Here is a 17,073-nt window from a genome sequence, read left to right as displayed (position 1 = left end):
TTGATCGTGTGTGCCTGTAGTCCCAGCCACTGGGGAGGACCATCTGAGTCAGAAGGATCAGTTGAGCCTGGGGAGGTTGAGGCAGCAAAGAGTCAGGATTGCATTGCTGTGCACTCCAGCCTGGATGACAAAGAGAGACTCCATCTTAGGAAAACAACAACAACAAAAAAAAGCAATGCTGATACATGCTGCAACATGGATGAACCTTGAAGACATACTATGTAAAATAAGCCAAATACAAAAGAATAAACATTTAATATCAAATTTTGTGTGTAAAGGAATGTCATATGAGGCTGGCCAGTTCTCAGCAGGAGCAGATTGTAGGGATGTTAGAATACTGGTGGCTCATTACGTTTACACACCAGGTCATGGCTGGCAAAGTAGGGAGGCAAGTGCTGCTTTGTTACCCATCTACCCCAATGATTGTTCTGAGTCCTGGGGCTGTTATCTGGTGCCTTCCAAGGCTGAACGTCTGTGTAGATATAATTCTGTGCCTCATCTGGGAAGCAGAAAGTTGCATGGGGTATAAGGAGCAGCAATGATGGCCAGCAATAGCTCTGAGGCTCCCAAATCTGGCTGCCAGTTACTGTCTTTGCAGAACTCCACACAGGAGACTGGCAAAAAGGTGTTAATGGGGCAACACTCTGTTTCCTCTGGTGAGAGGCAGAAACTTGCTGCTGCCAACAAGGGCCAGCATTGAAATGAGGTGAGCGGAAGAACAGAAGGTTCTCCAAACCAGTCCATAGATGGCTGAGAAAGGGCCTCTGCACAGACACCGCCATGACAACTCTAAAGAGCTCTGTCCCATATATTAACACACACATATATATATATACATATATGAATACACACACGCGGATATAGACATAGAGGTAGATATTTATTCTATTGCTTCTATTTCTCTGAATAAGTCTAATACAACCTGTAACAAGCAAAAGACCACATAAGTTATCAAAAATATACAACAAGAAAAGTCCAGAACCAGATGGTTTCACTGATGAATTGTTTTAAACATTAAAAGTTGTAACTCCAATGTTTCTCACTCTAACAATTGCAATTAGTCAATGCAATATACCAACTCAGTAGAATGAATTTTAGAAAGGAACATGATCATCTCAATTAATAGCGAAAAAATTTGACATAATCCGAAACACTTTGATAAGAGCACTTAGTAAACTATATATAGACTAAAACTTTTATATGTACCTCAATAAAAGGTACATATAAAAAACTCAAAACTACCATTACATGCAATGGTGAAAGACTTAAAAACTTTAAGTTTGCCAGAATAATTGAGCAATACAAGAAAAGAAACACTACAATTGGAAAAGTAATAAGCTTATTTCTACGTAGAGATGTTATAATTATATATAATGTACACACATACATATAATTAAAATCCTAAGTAATGATAACACTATTAACACCAACAATCAAATTCTGCAAAGTTGTAGGATACAAGATCAATACATACACATTCATGGACTAGAATTAAGGGTCAGGAAATAAATCCATACATGTAATTTTTTAACGTAGACTTGACAAAGCTGCAGGAACTGTTGGAAACAATCTAGTTCATGTATTTTAGCCCAGTTTTTTATTTTTATTTATTTATTTTTTTAGGAGAACTAAATCAAACAGATTTTATTCAACTTTTTAGATGAGGAAAACAAATGATACAAAATAAGTCATAAGAAACGCTTTCTTATACCACTATCTCAAACAACTTTCATTGTTTTACAAAATACACAGCAAATATGAAAAGCTTCAACACTCTTCCTTTGTAACTTGCTGCAATAAATGCAGCTTTAACAGACATACAAATTTCTTCCGTATCTTAAAAGTTGAATTACTAATTTTTATGATGTTACTCATATTTTTATTCATATACTTTTAATGACATCATTGCCAATACATAATTTTCTTTAACTTTATTTTTACATTAAGCCAACATCTGTCATGCAGCCATCAAAAATCTTACAGTAAATTACACAGGTTTGTAGTCCAATTTAGACTCTAGCTTCTTAGAATCAGCCACTTTTCTGACTGCTTTCATGAAGTCGTCCTGTACTACAAAATCATGATCAGCACGAATCGCGAACATACCTGCTTCAGTACAAACATTTCTCAGGTCTGCTCCATTAAAGCCATCTGAAAGCTTCACAATTGCTTCATAATCTATTTCACCATGCTTTGTAATGGGACCTGCATGGATTTTCAGTATGTCTAACTTTGCTTGTTCATTTGGCGAATCAATATGTGTTTTTCTATCTAATCTCCCTGGACGCAGCAAAGCAGGATCCAGTGTATCTGGTCTGTTTGTCGCCATGATCATTTTAACTCTGTGCAGAGTACCAAATCCATCCATTTGATTCAGTAACTCCATTAACGTTCTCCGAATCTCTCTGTCAGCTGAAGTACCCTCAGAAAACCGACGACCACCAATAGCATCTATTTCATCCATAAAAATGAGGCATGGTTGACGGTCTCTGGCATAATTAAACATTTCTCTGATCAAACGAGCACTTTCACCAATGTACTTGTCTACAATAGAACTAGATACAACCTTTAAGAAATTGCAGTCCAGCTGGCTAGCAACGCCTCATGCCAAGAGTGTTTTTCCCGTACCTGGTGGTCCATATAACAAATAGCCTTTTGGAGGTATGATTCCTACACGCTGAAATAACTCCGGGTTTGCAAGAGGTAATTCTATCACCTCTCTTAATTCCCGGATCTGTTCTGATAGCCCTCCAATCTCAGAATAAGAAACATTCCCAGGGTCCTCATGAGACATGTTATAAACCAATGGATCCACCTCTCTTGGCAAATATGTCATGAGAGTTAGTGTAGTCATATCCAAAGCAACTCTTGTTCCTGGCTTCAGCTTACTTTTGTCAAGCTGTCGACGACAACCCACAACATATCTTGGTCCATTGGTAGCTTTAACAATGAATTTTTCTTCAGTTAACTGTTTAAGCACTTCACCCACAGTCTGCCCGACACTTTGTAGGGCCTTCAGATCATTCTCAGACTTTTCCTACTGCTTGGTAAGTTCTTTTAATTGTTCCCTTAACTCCTTAAGACTGCCGTCGATCTCCTTGTGCTCAAGCAGCTTCTTGCAGTAGTCCCGAAGCGCCTCATCTCTAGGGTCCGCCGTGATGAGAAGCCGTCTCCTATAGGGGATGCCGGGAATGGCTGGTTTTTTGTTTTGTTTTGTTTCGTTTTTTGAGACGGAGTTTCAGTCTTGTTGCCCAGGCTGGAGTGCAATGGCCTGATCTCGGCTCACTGCAACTTCTTCCGTCCAGGTTCAAGCGATTCTCCTGCCTCAGCCTCCAGAGTAGCTGGGATTACAACCACGCGTCACCACGCTCGGCTAATTTTGTATTTTTAGTAGAGACGGGGTTTCACCAACTGTAACCAATCCTTTACCTTGGGTTGCTTTCTCATGAACCTTATAAAAGCCTTTCCTTCATGCCCCTGGGGTGAACCACAAATCACGGCTGGGTGCTTTCCATTTCACCAACCACTGCTGAAATAAACTGGTTAACATTTTAACAAGGACTCCCTTTAATCCCAGCACTTCAGGAGGCTGAGGGGGGTGGATCAGCTGAGGTCGGAAGTTTGAGACCAACCTGACCAATATGGAGAAACCCCGTCTCTATGAAAAATACAAAATTAGAGAGGCATGGGGGCGCATGCCTGTAATCCCAGCTATTCAGGAGGCTGAGGCAGGAGAATAGCTTGACCTTGGGAGGCGGAGGTTACGGTGAGCCGAGATTGTGCCATTGCACTACAACCTGGGCAACAAGAGAGAAACTCCGTCTCAAAAAAAAAAAAAAAAGCAGCAATGTATCAGTGTATCTGTAGCATAATTTAAAAGTTTCTCTAGTATTACTTGAATGCTTATTTTTAAAAATTTTCTCATTAAAACTCTTTATGAGTAATTATGTGTTTCCTTTGAAATGTTGCTGCCCTGACTGTATTCAAAGGATTCAAAATTCATGATGTGCATGGACGCACAGTTAGAGTTGAAAATTTTGTTATCTAGAATTCTGTTCTATGTTTATACAGGGTTTTATGGGTTAAAGTTTCTCTTCATTATGTTTTGTATTTATATTTCTGCATTTTTTAGAGTGGGCTCCTCATATCAGTTGTGTTTCTAGTTTCTACTTATTGTGGTTTTGAATTACAGTATTCAAAGCAGAATTTTGGGGGTTAATGTTAATTTTAACTTTGTTTGCAATTTTGTATTGGTGTGTTTCATTTTTTAGGGTAGTCCACCTTACATAAATTTAGTTTTTAGTTTTAATTTATATATTATAATTTTGTATGACAATATTCAACTCTGTACACCTTAAGACAGTGTGGGGCAAAAGTCAACTATGAATCAGCCCTATGTCCTTTGTCAGTAAAATTATCTAAGTGTTTGTTTGCTTGTATAAATATTACCCCTGTTTTGTTTATGATTGGTATGTTTTTCTTCTTGCCTGGTGGCCAATAATTGATTCTGTCTAGGTGAGTAGTCATGGAAATTGTATTAATTTCAACATCTTTATCTTACATTATCTTAGTGTGAAAGAAACAGTTTTTTGGTTTAATTATTCAGAAAGTTTGTAACTCTATCTCTTTTAGGTGTCTTATTTATTTATTTAAGAAAGAGTCTTGCTCTGTTGCCCAAAGTGCAGTGGCACAATCTCGGCTCACTGCTGCCTCCACCTCCCAGGTTCAAGCAATTCTCCTGCTTCAGCCTCCTGAGTAGCTGGGATTAAAGGCATGCACCACCATGCCTGGCTAATTTTTGTATTTTTAGTAGAGATGGGGCTAGGCTGGTCTTGAATTCTTGACCTCAAGTGATCTGCACACCTCAGCCTCCCAGAGTGCTGGGATTATACCCATGAGCCACCCACACCCTGTCCTCAGGTGTCATTTTTAATTTTGATTGTGGTAAAAATACATAACATAAAATTTAGAATCTTAAATATTTTTTCTTATACAGTTTAGTCATGTTAAGTGTATTTACATTGTTATGCAGCATAGCTGTAAAACTTTTTTGTTGCAAAACTAAAACTCAATAAACATGAAATAAATTAATAATGCCCATGTTTTTTACCACCTGGCTCCCAATTAAAAACCATTCCATTTTCTGTTTCTAAGAGTTTCAATACTTTAGATATTACATATAAGTGGAATCATAGAGTATATCTTTTATTGTGGCTAGGTTTACTTAGCATCACGTCCTCAAGGTTTATCTTTATTGTGGATGTTACAAGATTGTCTGCTTTTAAAAGCTGAGTAGTTTTCCAATACTTTTATATTACAAATTGTATTTATTCATTCATTCAGTGAGGAAAGTTTGGCTTTCAAATATTGGCCTTTGTGAATAATGCTTCAATGAATATAGGTGTTCAAATAACTATTTACCCATATGTACAAGGTTAACATTTGTGCTACATTGTGTTTTACTGGAAAACTTGTCTGTCTTTATGCCAGAGCCAAACTGTTTTTATTACCGTAGCTTTGTAATGTGCTTTGAAATTAGAAAAGGTGAGGTCACTAACACTGTTTCTTTTTTAAAACATTTTTGTGCTCTTTATTGTCCCTTGAGATTCCATATAAATTTTTGGTTGCTTTTTCTATTTCTAAAAGAAAAAAAAAATTGTTAATTGTAAAGGGATTGCATTGAATCCATAGCTCACTAGGCAGCACGAACATCTTCACAATATTAAGTCTTACAATGTTTGAAGATGAACATGCTCAAAAGTGAGTTAATTTCCATATGTATGTTGACATTTTTGTTTTCTTGTTATTGATTTCTAGTTTTATTCCATGTTTATCAGAAATAATCTTTAAGATTTATATTTTTAAAAAATTGTTAAGTCTTCTTTTGTGGCCTACTAGGTGGTGTATCTAGGAGAATGTTTTATGAGCTATTGAGGAAATTGTATGTTTTGCTGTTGCTGTGTATTCTGTATATGCCCACTAGGTCTAATTTTTCTCTAGTGTTTTCAAACCTTCTGTTTCCTTATTAATATTTTGGCTAGCTATATTAATTATTATGAAAGTTTGAATTAAAATATTCTACTATTATTATTTTTATCTATTGTAATAATTATTTCAATGTTCGCTTTATACATTTGGGAACACTGGTTGAGAATTATATATATATATATATATACACACATATATATAAAATAAAATTTCATAAGTTCTCAGTGAATGAGCCCTTCTATTATTATTTAATGGCCTTCTTTGTCTCCTGTGACAGTTTAAAGTTTATTTTATGAACTATGACTAAAATGCATTTTGCCTAACACAGTTATGACCAGCACTGCTTTCATTCGATTACCATTTACATCAAAAGTCTATTTTCATTTTTTTATTTTGAGACGGAGTTTCGCTCTTGTTGCCCAGGCTGGAGTGCAATGGCGTGATCTTGGCTCACAGCAACCTCCGCCTCCCAGGTTCAAGCCATTCTCCTGCCTCAGGCTCTGGAGTAGCTGGGATTACAGGCTTGCACCACCACGCCGGCTAATTTATTTTTGTATTATTAGTACAAACGGGGTTTCTCCATGTTGGTCAGGCTGGTCTTGAACTCCAGACCTCAGGTGATCCTCCCACCTCAGCCTCCCAAAGTGTTGGGATTACAGGCATGAGCCACCATGCCCGGCCCCCAAAAGCCTATTTTCATCTTGCTACTTTCAGTCTAGTTTTGATATTAGATCTAAAGCGAGTCACTTATGGAGAGGATGAAGTTGGGCTTTGTTTTATTAATCCCTCTATTCAATTTACATGTTTTGATTGAAAAATTAAGTCCATAAATATTAAAATAGGTTTTTGAAAGTGAAGAACTTACTTTTGTCATTGTTTTCTCTGATTTTTATAGTTATGTGACCACCTTTACCACTGTTTTTAATCTTCCTTTTTGTGTTGATTTTTATAGTGACATGCTTTAATGTATTTTTTTGTGTGTGTGTATCTCTCTAAATGTTTTCTTTGTGGTTGCCATGGGGATTACATAAAATCTTTTTTTTTTTTTTTTTTGAGACAGAGTCTCACACTGTAGCCCACGCTGGAGTGCAGTGGCACGATCTCAGCTCACTGCAACTTGTGCCTCCTGAGTTCAAATGATTCTCCTTCCTCAGCCTCCCAAGGAGATGGGATTATGGGCGCCCACCACCACGCCCGGCTAGACTTTTTGTATTTTGAGTAGAGATGTGGGGTTTCACCATATTGGCCAGGCTGGTCTCGAAATCCTGAACTCGTGATTCACCCGCCTCGGACTCCCAAAGTGCTGGGATTATAGGCGTGAGCCACTGCTCCTGGCCCATAAAACCTCTTAAAGATGACAATATATTTTAAATTGGTAACACTTAACTTTTTTTTCTTTTTTTTGAGATGGAGTCTCGCTCTGTCGCCCAGGCTGGAGTGCAATGGAGTGATCTCAGCTCACTGCAAACCCCACCTCCCTGGTTCAAGTGATTCCACTGCCTCAGTTTCCCGAGTAGCTGGGATTACAGGTGCCTGTCACCATGCCCAGCTAATTTTTTTTGGTATTTTTAGTAGAGATGGGGTTTCACCATGTTGGCCAGGCTGGTCTCAAACTCCTGACCTCAGGTGATCTACCTGCCTCAGCCTCCAAAAATGCTGGGATTTCAGGCATGAGCCACCGTGCCTGGCCAGTAACAACTTTAGTTGCATACAAACATTCTTCCTCTTTCCATCTGCCTCACCTTTATGTTATTGATGTTACTAATATCTTTTTATATTATATATCATTAACAAACTTTTTTGACTATTTTTACACTTTTTTAAAATTATATAACATATTACATATGTTTTAGGAACCATCATTTGAATTCATCAGAATTTTATTTTTGTGCCTGTATATGTCTTTTCTAGAGAGTTATGTACTGTCATGTAATTTTGCAATGCTGTTTAACATCACTTTATTTTTAATGAGAAAAACTCTCTGTAGCATTTCTTCTAGTGCCGGCCTAATGGCGATATGCTTTTGTAGTATGTGGTCATCATGAAAGGACTTTACTTTTTCTTCATTTTGACAAACAGTTTATCTGGATATAGTATTATTGCTTAAAAGTTTTTGTTCTTGGCCGGGCGCGGTGGCTCAAGCCTGTAATCCCAGCACTTTGGGAGGCCGAGACGGGCGGATCACTAGGTCAGGAGATCGAGACCATCCTGGCGAACACGGTGAAACCCCGTCTCTACTAAAAAATACAAAAAACTAGCCCGGCGAGGCGGCGGGCGCCTGTAGTCCCAGCTACTCGGGAGGCTGAGGCAGGAGAATGGCGTAAACCCGGGGGGCGGAGCTTGCAGTGAGCTGAGATCCGGCCCCTGCACTCTAGCCCGGGCGACAGAGCCAGACTCCGTCTCAAAAAAAAAAAAAAAAAAAAAAAAAAAAAAAAAAAAAAAAAAGTTTTTGTTCTTTTAGCACATTGACTGTATTACCCATGTCCCTTCTGGCCGGCAAGATTCCTGCAGCTAGGTTCACTGATTATCTCATAGAAGCACCCTTATAAATAACATAGCTTTTCTTTTTTGGCTTTCAAGATTATCTACTAGTCTCTGACTTTCAAAACTTTGCTTATAATTTTTCTCATTATGAATCTTTTTGTGTTTATCCTCGTTAAAATTTGTTGAACTTTTTAATTTTTGTTTTTTTTCTTGTTTGATCATTTCTCAGGCATTCTTTTTATATTCTTCAACTCCATAATTTGCTTTTAACTATTTTTTATCTTATTGTGTATGTTCTCATTTTCCTGATTTTATTTAGTTGTCTGTGCTCACATTTTGCTGAGTACCATTTAGATAATTATTTTAAAATTTTTTAGGTAATTTATACATCTCCATTTCTTTAGGGTAGATTTCTGGATATTTATCCTATTTTTCCTATTGGGCCATAATACCCTAATACTTTGTATATATTGTAATTTTTGGCTGATTATATTACATTATATATGTCCATTAAACTTGGGCATTCAAAAAAATTACCAGTCACACCTTTTACATAGTGGCTTTGTCCAGAGGGAGTCTGACACAAACTTGTTGGCCAAGAAATTCTGAAGGTCTCTCAAAGCTTTTTTCTTTTCTTTTTTTTTTTTTTTTTGAGACGGAGTCTCGCTCTGTCGCCCAGGCTGGAGTGCAGTGGCCAGATCTCAGCTCACTGCAAGCTCCACCTCCCGGGTTCATGCCATTCTCCTGCCTCAGCCTCCCGAGTAGCTGGGACTACAGGCGCCTGCCACCTCGCCTGGCTAGTTTTTTGTATTTTTTAGTAGAGACGGGGTTTCACCGTGTTAGCCAGGATGGTCTCGATCTCCTGACCTCGTGATCCGCCCGTCTCGGCCTCCCAAAGTGCTGGGATTACAGGCTTGAGCCACCGCGCCCGGCCTCTCAAAGCTTTTTTCAAGATTCATTTTCTTTTATTACCTTTGGTCTCAGCCAAACCAAACTGTCATTCGAAGTATACCACCCTGTCTTTGAGCATTCTGTGTCACGGCAGACAGAAACCACTCTTTGGGAAAGGCCCAAAAGCCAGAAGTAGGAACATACATTCTACTATTCTTTTCCTTCTTTTTATTTTATTTATTTTTTTGAGATGGAGTTTCACTCTTGTTGCCCAGGCTGGAGTGCAGTGGTGTGATCTCAGCTCACCGCAACCTCTGCCTCCTGGGTTCAACGGATTCTCCTGCCTCAGCCTACCAAGTAGCTGGGATTACAGGCATGCTCCACCACACCCAACTAATTTTGCATTTTTAGTAGAAACAGGGTTTCCCCATGTTGGTCAGGCTGGTCTCGAACTCCCGACCTCCGGTGATCCGCCTGTCTCGGCCTCCCAAAGTGCTGGGATTGCAGGCGTGAGCCACCGCGTCCAGTCACAAACATTTCTTCTTGTGAATGTGGAGGACATGCATGTGCCTGACAAAAAGTTTTAGACTTTTAAAAAAATTTTATATGGGGCGGGTGATAATCTAACCACTGATACCTACAAGAAATCCTCATGAAATTTTGTCAGCTGTGAAGCAACAGCACCCAACAGTATTAATAGCCTGTATGAAGTGCATTTTCCACTGAGTTCTCCAAAAAAGTCCTCAGTGCAGAGATGAGAACACACAGGCTTTGCAATTCAAATGGCTGCTGAACAGCACATGGGTCAGAACTAAGAACCTTCCACAGAGAGTACTGCATGACGTTCCCTCTAAATTACCTGAAACACAGTGGCTTCTGACATTGAGTGCAAGCACCTGGAGAAGCCTTATTGCCTCTCCATTTTGGAGACAGTGAACAGAACAAGACAGACAAGACAGATAACTTGAGGAACAGAAAACCTAAATCCATATTTAAAATTACATCTAAAAGGTGACTCAAACATATCAGTTGGAAAGCTGGAAATAGAAGGAACAATGTGTTTTTATTTGACCCACAGACATGAGATTGTCCAAAAATTCAAAGAATGTTAACATCCAGGGAAGGCTGGGTCCAGAGAAGCAACTAAATTCAGGGACTGTTGATAGCAATGTACTTGCCACAGACCTTGTGGAAAGTCGTCCGGCCGTAGCTATACAAATTTTACATACGTATATCCTTTCACCAAGTAATCACTTTCCTGGGAATCTACCATCAACAGGGGGTTAATGCATCTTATGTTCTAAATTGTGTCTCTTTGGAAGAGATGCAAAAGTACAACAAAGTTTCTGTAACTCCTCCTTATTCCATTCCTTATCCTGAATTAAACCAGGTAAACATTCTAAGGAATGCCTATTTGTCTTATCAGATCCTACTGCCTCAGTAATTGGAAACTCTTTCCTAACACCAGACTTCTGAAGAGTTTCTTTGATGGAAGGTCTAGCTTTCATTTGTTTGATATAAAATTCATTTTCACTTTCTTCAGTTTCAGGTTCCAAAATCACTGGAATATTACTTGTGTTTCTTGTGCTCTTTCTCAGGTGAACCACTGCTTCTTTGGTGTTTCCTGCTTTGGTTTTCTTAACTTCAGCTTTCCTTTTAATTTCTTTTTCTGTTTCACTTTCTTCACTTGACAAATTGGGTGAGGACTGATGAGAGGAAATACATGGAAAATCCCAGAAGAAAAGGATCCCATAAACATGTCACTAAGAAAAAGCCAGCCAATCCCAAAGGCCAAAATGGCAAGCGAGGTGATGCTGATCAGAAACAAACTATTAAGATAACTGCCAAAGTGGGAACTCTTAAAAGGAAGCAACAGATGAGGGAATTTCTGGAACAGTTGCCAAAAGATGACCATGATGATTTTTTCAGTACAACACCTTTACAGCATCAAAGAATACTGTTGCCAAGTTTACAGGACAGTGAAGATGATGATGATATTCTGCCAAATACAAACAAAAATCTAACAACTCTATCATCAGTTATCTTTCCGTTGGTAAAAACTCCTCAATGTCAGCATGTCAGTCCTGGCATGCTAGCTTCTATAAATAGGAATGATAGTGATAAATATGTTTTTCCTATGCAAAAATATCATAAAAGTAATGGTGGTATTGTCTGTGGCAACATCAAGAAAAAATTAGTTGAAACTGATTTCTCAACTCCAACACCAAGAAGGAAAACCCCACTTAACACAGATTTAGGAGAAAACTCTGGTATTGGAAAACTTTTCACTAATGCTATGGAATCTTTAGATGAAGAAGAGAAAGATTATTATTTTTCAAACTCTGATTCTGCATAGTAAAATGAGAAAATATGATTCCTGGGATTTTTACCATAAAGCAGACAGGGTGTTTGTATTTTCAACTGGAGTACATGTGTTTTCTTTGTAAAGTAGCTTCCTATGAAAATGTGGACTTTTTTGAAGGTTTCATGTGTTTGTGTTCAAAGTAAAATATCCTCATTGCTGAAGCTTACTAAAAATGTAAAGAAAATTGTTTTTGCTTGTGTAGATATCTGTACATTTGTTTTTGCATATTAAAATATATATAGATACATTTTAAATAAGCATCCAAGTCTGTTTACTTTAATAAAATCATTTCCCAAACAGTTTTTTTTTTAATTTCAAGAAAATTTTGCTACCATTTAAGTAAGGGAAGGTGAGAAGGATGACAGAGGTTGTACTGGTAGCTGCTGAATTCATGAAAACTTTTAAGTTAGCATTTGCTATCAGTTATTATCCAAGCCAGAGTAGGATTTGTTACCAGTTGTTATCCAAGCCTAATGTTTAAATTACACATTGTTGGAATTAAATTACACACGTTGACATGCTTCTCTCCTGATTGTTTTTATTTTATGTGATTGGCATATCTATGAAACCTAAGTAAATTTAGTTTATTGTTTTGCCATTATTTTACTAGGTAAAATTAGAGGACAGATTTTGTTCTTATTTACATATGCAGATATAGCTTAAATATTTTGACTAGATTAGACAGTTAATAGATCCACCATTAGGAATCAATATGTTATGTCATAATAAACATCCTTTTTCTTTCACTGAAATTTCTTTTAGAAATAAACTTATTTTCACTTGTTATGTTTTGAAACTTGACATAGGATATTTTCCCTCTGGCTACACATTCACCTACTCTCGTTCTCTGTTTAGATTATTCAAATAAAGTTAGTTTGCTTTAAAAAAAAAAATTGTGTCTCTTCTCCCAAATTTATATGTTGATATTCTAAGGCATATATAATGTAATCGGCCTCAAATTGTGAGTGAGTGTTTGGACATATGGTCCTTAAAGAGGTGACTATGATTAAGTAAGTTAAGTAAAGTGGACCCCAATCTACTATGACTGGAGTCCTTTTAAAAAGAGTAAAGACACAGAGAGGCTCAAGGGAAGAGCCTGTGAAAACAGAAATAGAAGGTGGTCATCTCATCTCAAGTAGAAAGAGGCATTAAAGAAATCACTCCAGCCAATAGCTTGATGTTGAATGTCTAGCCTCCAGAATTATGAGACACTCAGTTTTCATTGAGACCTTCAGTCCGTGGTACTGGGTTATGGAATCCAAGCAAACTGTTCCAGCCAATCATGACACACAGATAATGTGTTCTGCATTACAGCCAAAATGAAAATAGAAGGTTATCATGGCAGACTCCAGCAGCATTGAAGGGCTAAACCACTCTGGGAAATGACCTCCTTTTATAGAACATTACAAAGACACAAAGACATGCGAAGGGACAGCTTCTGCCTTGAACTCCAGGGATGAGTTCTCTGAGATGACACATTTCAGACAAACGCATGGAACAATGTAACCCATTTTTCATGTAACCTCTTCCCTATTTTTGTGTAAAAGCCTCCGTAGTCATAGTCGTGGCTTTTAAGTCTCGGAGAAGGTCTGGCAGTACAATGAAGCCACCTGCTACAGAAGATACCTGGGGTAAATAGTTAAAACAATACAAACTGTAGCAACATGAATAAATTCAGCCTAGTGTAAAGTAAAAACAACACAAACACCTTCTCTGATATTTCCACAAGTATGTCAACAGGGACTTTACACCTAACCAACTTGCCATTGGTACTAATGAAGGCTAGATTTCTGGGGGTGAGAACTTTGGGTCACTCATAGAAAACAGCACTAAGACAGAGTGGAGAGAGAGTCCATATTTGAGTCTGGGTCCTGGGCCATCCTGGTCTTGTCAGGCCCCTGTCTGTAGACACGCCCATGTGTCTGCTCTCACCATAGCTTGCTGTGGGCCATGCTTGGTGCTGTAGTAAATCTGCCCCTTCTCCAAGGAGATGGAGGAGTTTAACCCATCAAATAGCTGCCCATAGGTTTTAATGCAGCTCTGTAAAGAGAGTGCCCAGCAGCCAAGCCAAGACAACAACAAAAAGTTAATGGTCTGCCTTATTTTCACCACAAGGTGACATTCCCATTAGAAATTCTGCTCCCCGGATCAGGCACATAGCATCTGCATAGACCCCCAGGCAGTGAGGAAACCAGAAGACAGCTTAAGGCCTTTGGATTCACATCTGAGTAGACAAACTTGGTCCCCCAACACTCAAATTTGTATTCCACCAGCCATGACCTGGGTGTGAACATGACAGACAGATCCACCAGGATTGCAACGCCTGACAACCTACCCCTGTCAGGGAGAGCCCCCTCCTTTCCTGCTCCTCCTGCAACACACGGTTATGGTGGGACAGGTGGGGTTGCCCAGTTTAGATGACGAGAGGTCTGGCATGGACAGACTTGCCCTGGGCTACACTGTGTTACATGTGGGTACACTGTCTTACAAATGGACAGAGGCATTAAGGATGCAGACGGAGCCAATGTCTACATTATAAAAAAAGGTTCTCACTTTGAGCCTTTCCAAGGCAGCAGCTTAGAAATGTCACCATATAATGAGAACATAAGTGCTCTCTTAAGCATCTCCCATGAAATGAGATAGGTATAGGGCTGTCTCTAGAATGCGGGTGTCTGGTTTTCAAAGTTCTAAATTCTGTCAGGTTCTCTCACAAGGGAAGTGTGTTAATTCTTCAAGGTTCCATCCCCTGAGCCCTAGTCTTTCATAAATCTATGCAAAGGCCCACACCGCTGCTGATTACTCACCTTCCTCTCCCATGTCAACTCCTCACCTGTACACAATTAGGCAAACACAAGCCCCTTACCCCCTGCAAACATCTAAATGCAGGCAGGGCCCCAGGTTTGAGGGAACAGAGCTGGGTTAGAACATTCATTTTCTTTTCATTTCTGTGATCATAAAAAAGTCATTGTGTGTTTCAGGTCTCCCCAGCCGTGAAATATGCACAATGGGGATTATGCTAGCATTGACTTCCAAAAATATTCCTTGGGTATATATGAGATAGAATAAATAAAATTCAGTCAGGTGCAGTGGCTCGTGCCTGTAATCCTAGCACACCGGGAGGCCAAGGCACGTGGATCAACTTAAGGCAAGGAGTTTGAGACCAGCCACAGCCAATGAGGCAAAAACCCAGGAGGCTGGGACAGGCCAGTCACTTGAACCAGGGAGGTGGAAGCGGAGGTTGCTGTGAGCCAAGATTGCACCATGGCACTCCAGCCTGGGTGACAGAGTGAGACTCTGTCTCAAAATAATAATAACAACAATAATAATAAGATTAGCTGGGCATGGTGGTGCATGCCAGTATTCTCAGCTACTCTGGAGGCTGAGATAAGGAGAAGATCACTTGAGGCCTGAAAAGTCGAGGATGCAGTCAGCCTTGTCCACTCTAACATGGGCAATCCTGTGTAAGAGAGAGACAGAGAGGGAGGGGAAGGGGAAGGGGAAGGGGAAGGGGAAGGGGAAGGGGAAGGGGAAGGGGAAGGGGAAGGGGAAGGGGAAGGGGAAGGGGAGGAGAGGAGAGGAGAGGAGAGGAGAGGAGAGGAGAGGAGAGGAAAGGAAAGGAAAGGAAAGGAAAAGGAAAGGAAAGGAAAGGAAAGGAAAGGAAAGGAAAGGAGAGGAGAGGAGAGGAGAGGAGAGGAGAAGGAGGAGAAGGGAAGGAAAAAGAAAGAGAACCAAAGAAACCAGTGTGCAATGTGCTATGCATAGATGTTCCACATTTATTGATAATGAAAGGGCTACTGACCATGGGGTCAATTTGATACAATGGCAAGGCTACACCAACCTAGCAGGGAAACTGCAATCTGGCTGGGCGCAATGGCTCATGCCAGTAATCCCTGGACTTTTGGTGGCCGAGGCAGGTGGATCACGAGGTCAGGAGATCAAGACCACCATGGCCAACATAGTGAAACTCCGTCTCTACTAAAAATACAAAAATTAGCTGGGCGTGGTTCGGTGTGCCTATAATCCCAGCTCCTCAGGAGGCTGAGGCAGGAGAATCGCTGGAACCAAGGAGCCAGAGATTTCAGTGAGTCGCGATCCTACCACAGCACTCCAGCCTGGCGACAGAGCAAGACTTCGTATAAAAATACAAAAAAAGAAAACTGCAAACTGCAATCCAAGCTTGGCCACCACCCCATGTGCAGCTCATAGTGGATCTACCCATTTGTCAACTCTGAGATCTACAGTCCTTCCTTCCTTCCTTCCTTTCCTTTTCCTTTTCATTTTCCTCTTTCTCTTTCTCTTTTTCTGTCTCTCTCTCTCTCTCTCTCTCTCTCTCTTTCTCTCTTTCTTTCTTTCTTGACAGGGTCTCACCTTGCCACCTCCGTCTTCCAGGCTCTAGCGATTCTTGTGCCTCGGCTTCCCTGAGTGGCTGGGATCGTAGGCGCATGCTACCACACCTGGCTGATAATTGTATTTTTAGTGGAGATGGATGGAGTTTTGCCATGTTGGCCAGGCTGGTCCACTCTCATCTTCATTTTTTTAAATTCATTTTTTTGGAGACAGAGTCTTGCTCTGTTGCCCAAGTTAGAGTGCAGTGGCGTGATATCAGCACACTGCAACCTCTGCCTGCTGGGTTCAAGTGATTCTTCTGCTTCAGCCTCCCAAGTAGCCGGGATTACAAGTTCCTTCCACCGCGCCCAGCTAATTTTCATATTTTTAGTAGAGACGGGGTTTCACCATCTTGGCCAGGCTAGTCTCGAACTCCTGGCCTCGTGATCCACCTGCCTCGGCCTCCCAAAGTCCTGGGATGACAGGTGTGAGCCACCACCCCCGGCCCTACTCATCTTTAAGATAACTACACTGTACAAGAAGGAAGGAAGGAAGGAAGGAAGGAAGGAAGGAAGGAAGGAAGGAAGGAAGGAAGGAAGGAAGGAAGGACGGAAGGAAAATGTTTTTGGTGCCAATAATATTTGTGAAATAATACGTGGAATTTTGCTTTAATGAAATAGTTTTAACTAAGTAGTGACATGATCTGCTTAAGTGTATTGACCCTACCAATCAGAGGCCTCCAAATCCCCACCACGACTTTTCGGTTACATTTGACAAGCATTGATTCTCCTATCATACACACAGGATAGTCAGAATTTCAGAATTCCAACTCTCGCTATGCTATTTGGGCACATTGCGCAACATCTCTAAGACTCGGTATTTTTACTCTTAAGATACTACTAAGAATAGTACCTAGCTTTTATGATATAATGTGTATCAAAAGCATTATACTTTCAGGCAGATAGCATTTCTCAATAAATATTTGCTAATATTTTAGTACAAACAGGAAAATTGGATTA

At 39.9% G+C, this 17,073-nt stretch overlaps 1 pseudogene; it reads right to left on the bottom strand.

Annotated features, from left to right (window-relative positions):
• Positions 1-1,930: 1,930 nt before the first annotated feature.
• LOC102123891 (26S proteasome regulatory subunit 10B pseudogene) lies at positions 1,931-2,985 on the bottom strand (annotated as a pseudogene).
• Between the last annotated feature and the right edge of the window lie 14,088 nt (positions 2,986-17,073).

This window comes from Macaca fascicularis, chromosome 10, assembly GCF_037993035.2.
Source record: "Macaca fascicularis isolate 582-1 chromosome 10, T2T-MFA8v1.1".
In the NCBI taxonomy this organism is placed as follows: domain Eukaryota; kingdom Metazoa; phylum Chordata; class Mammalia; order Primates; family Cercopithecidae; genus Macaca; species Macaca fascicularis.
This window is presented reverse-complemented; position numbering and strand designations above follow the sequence as displayed.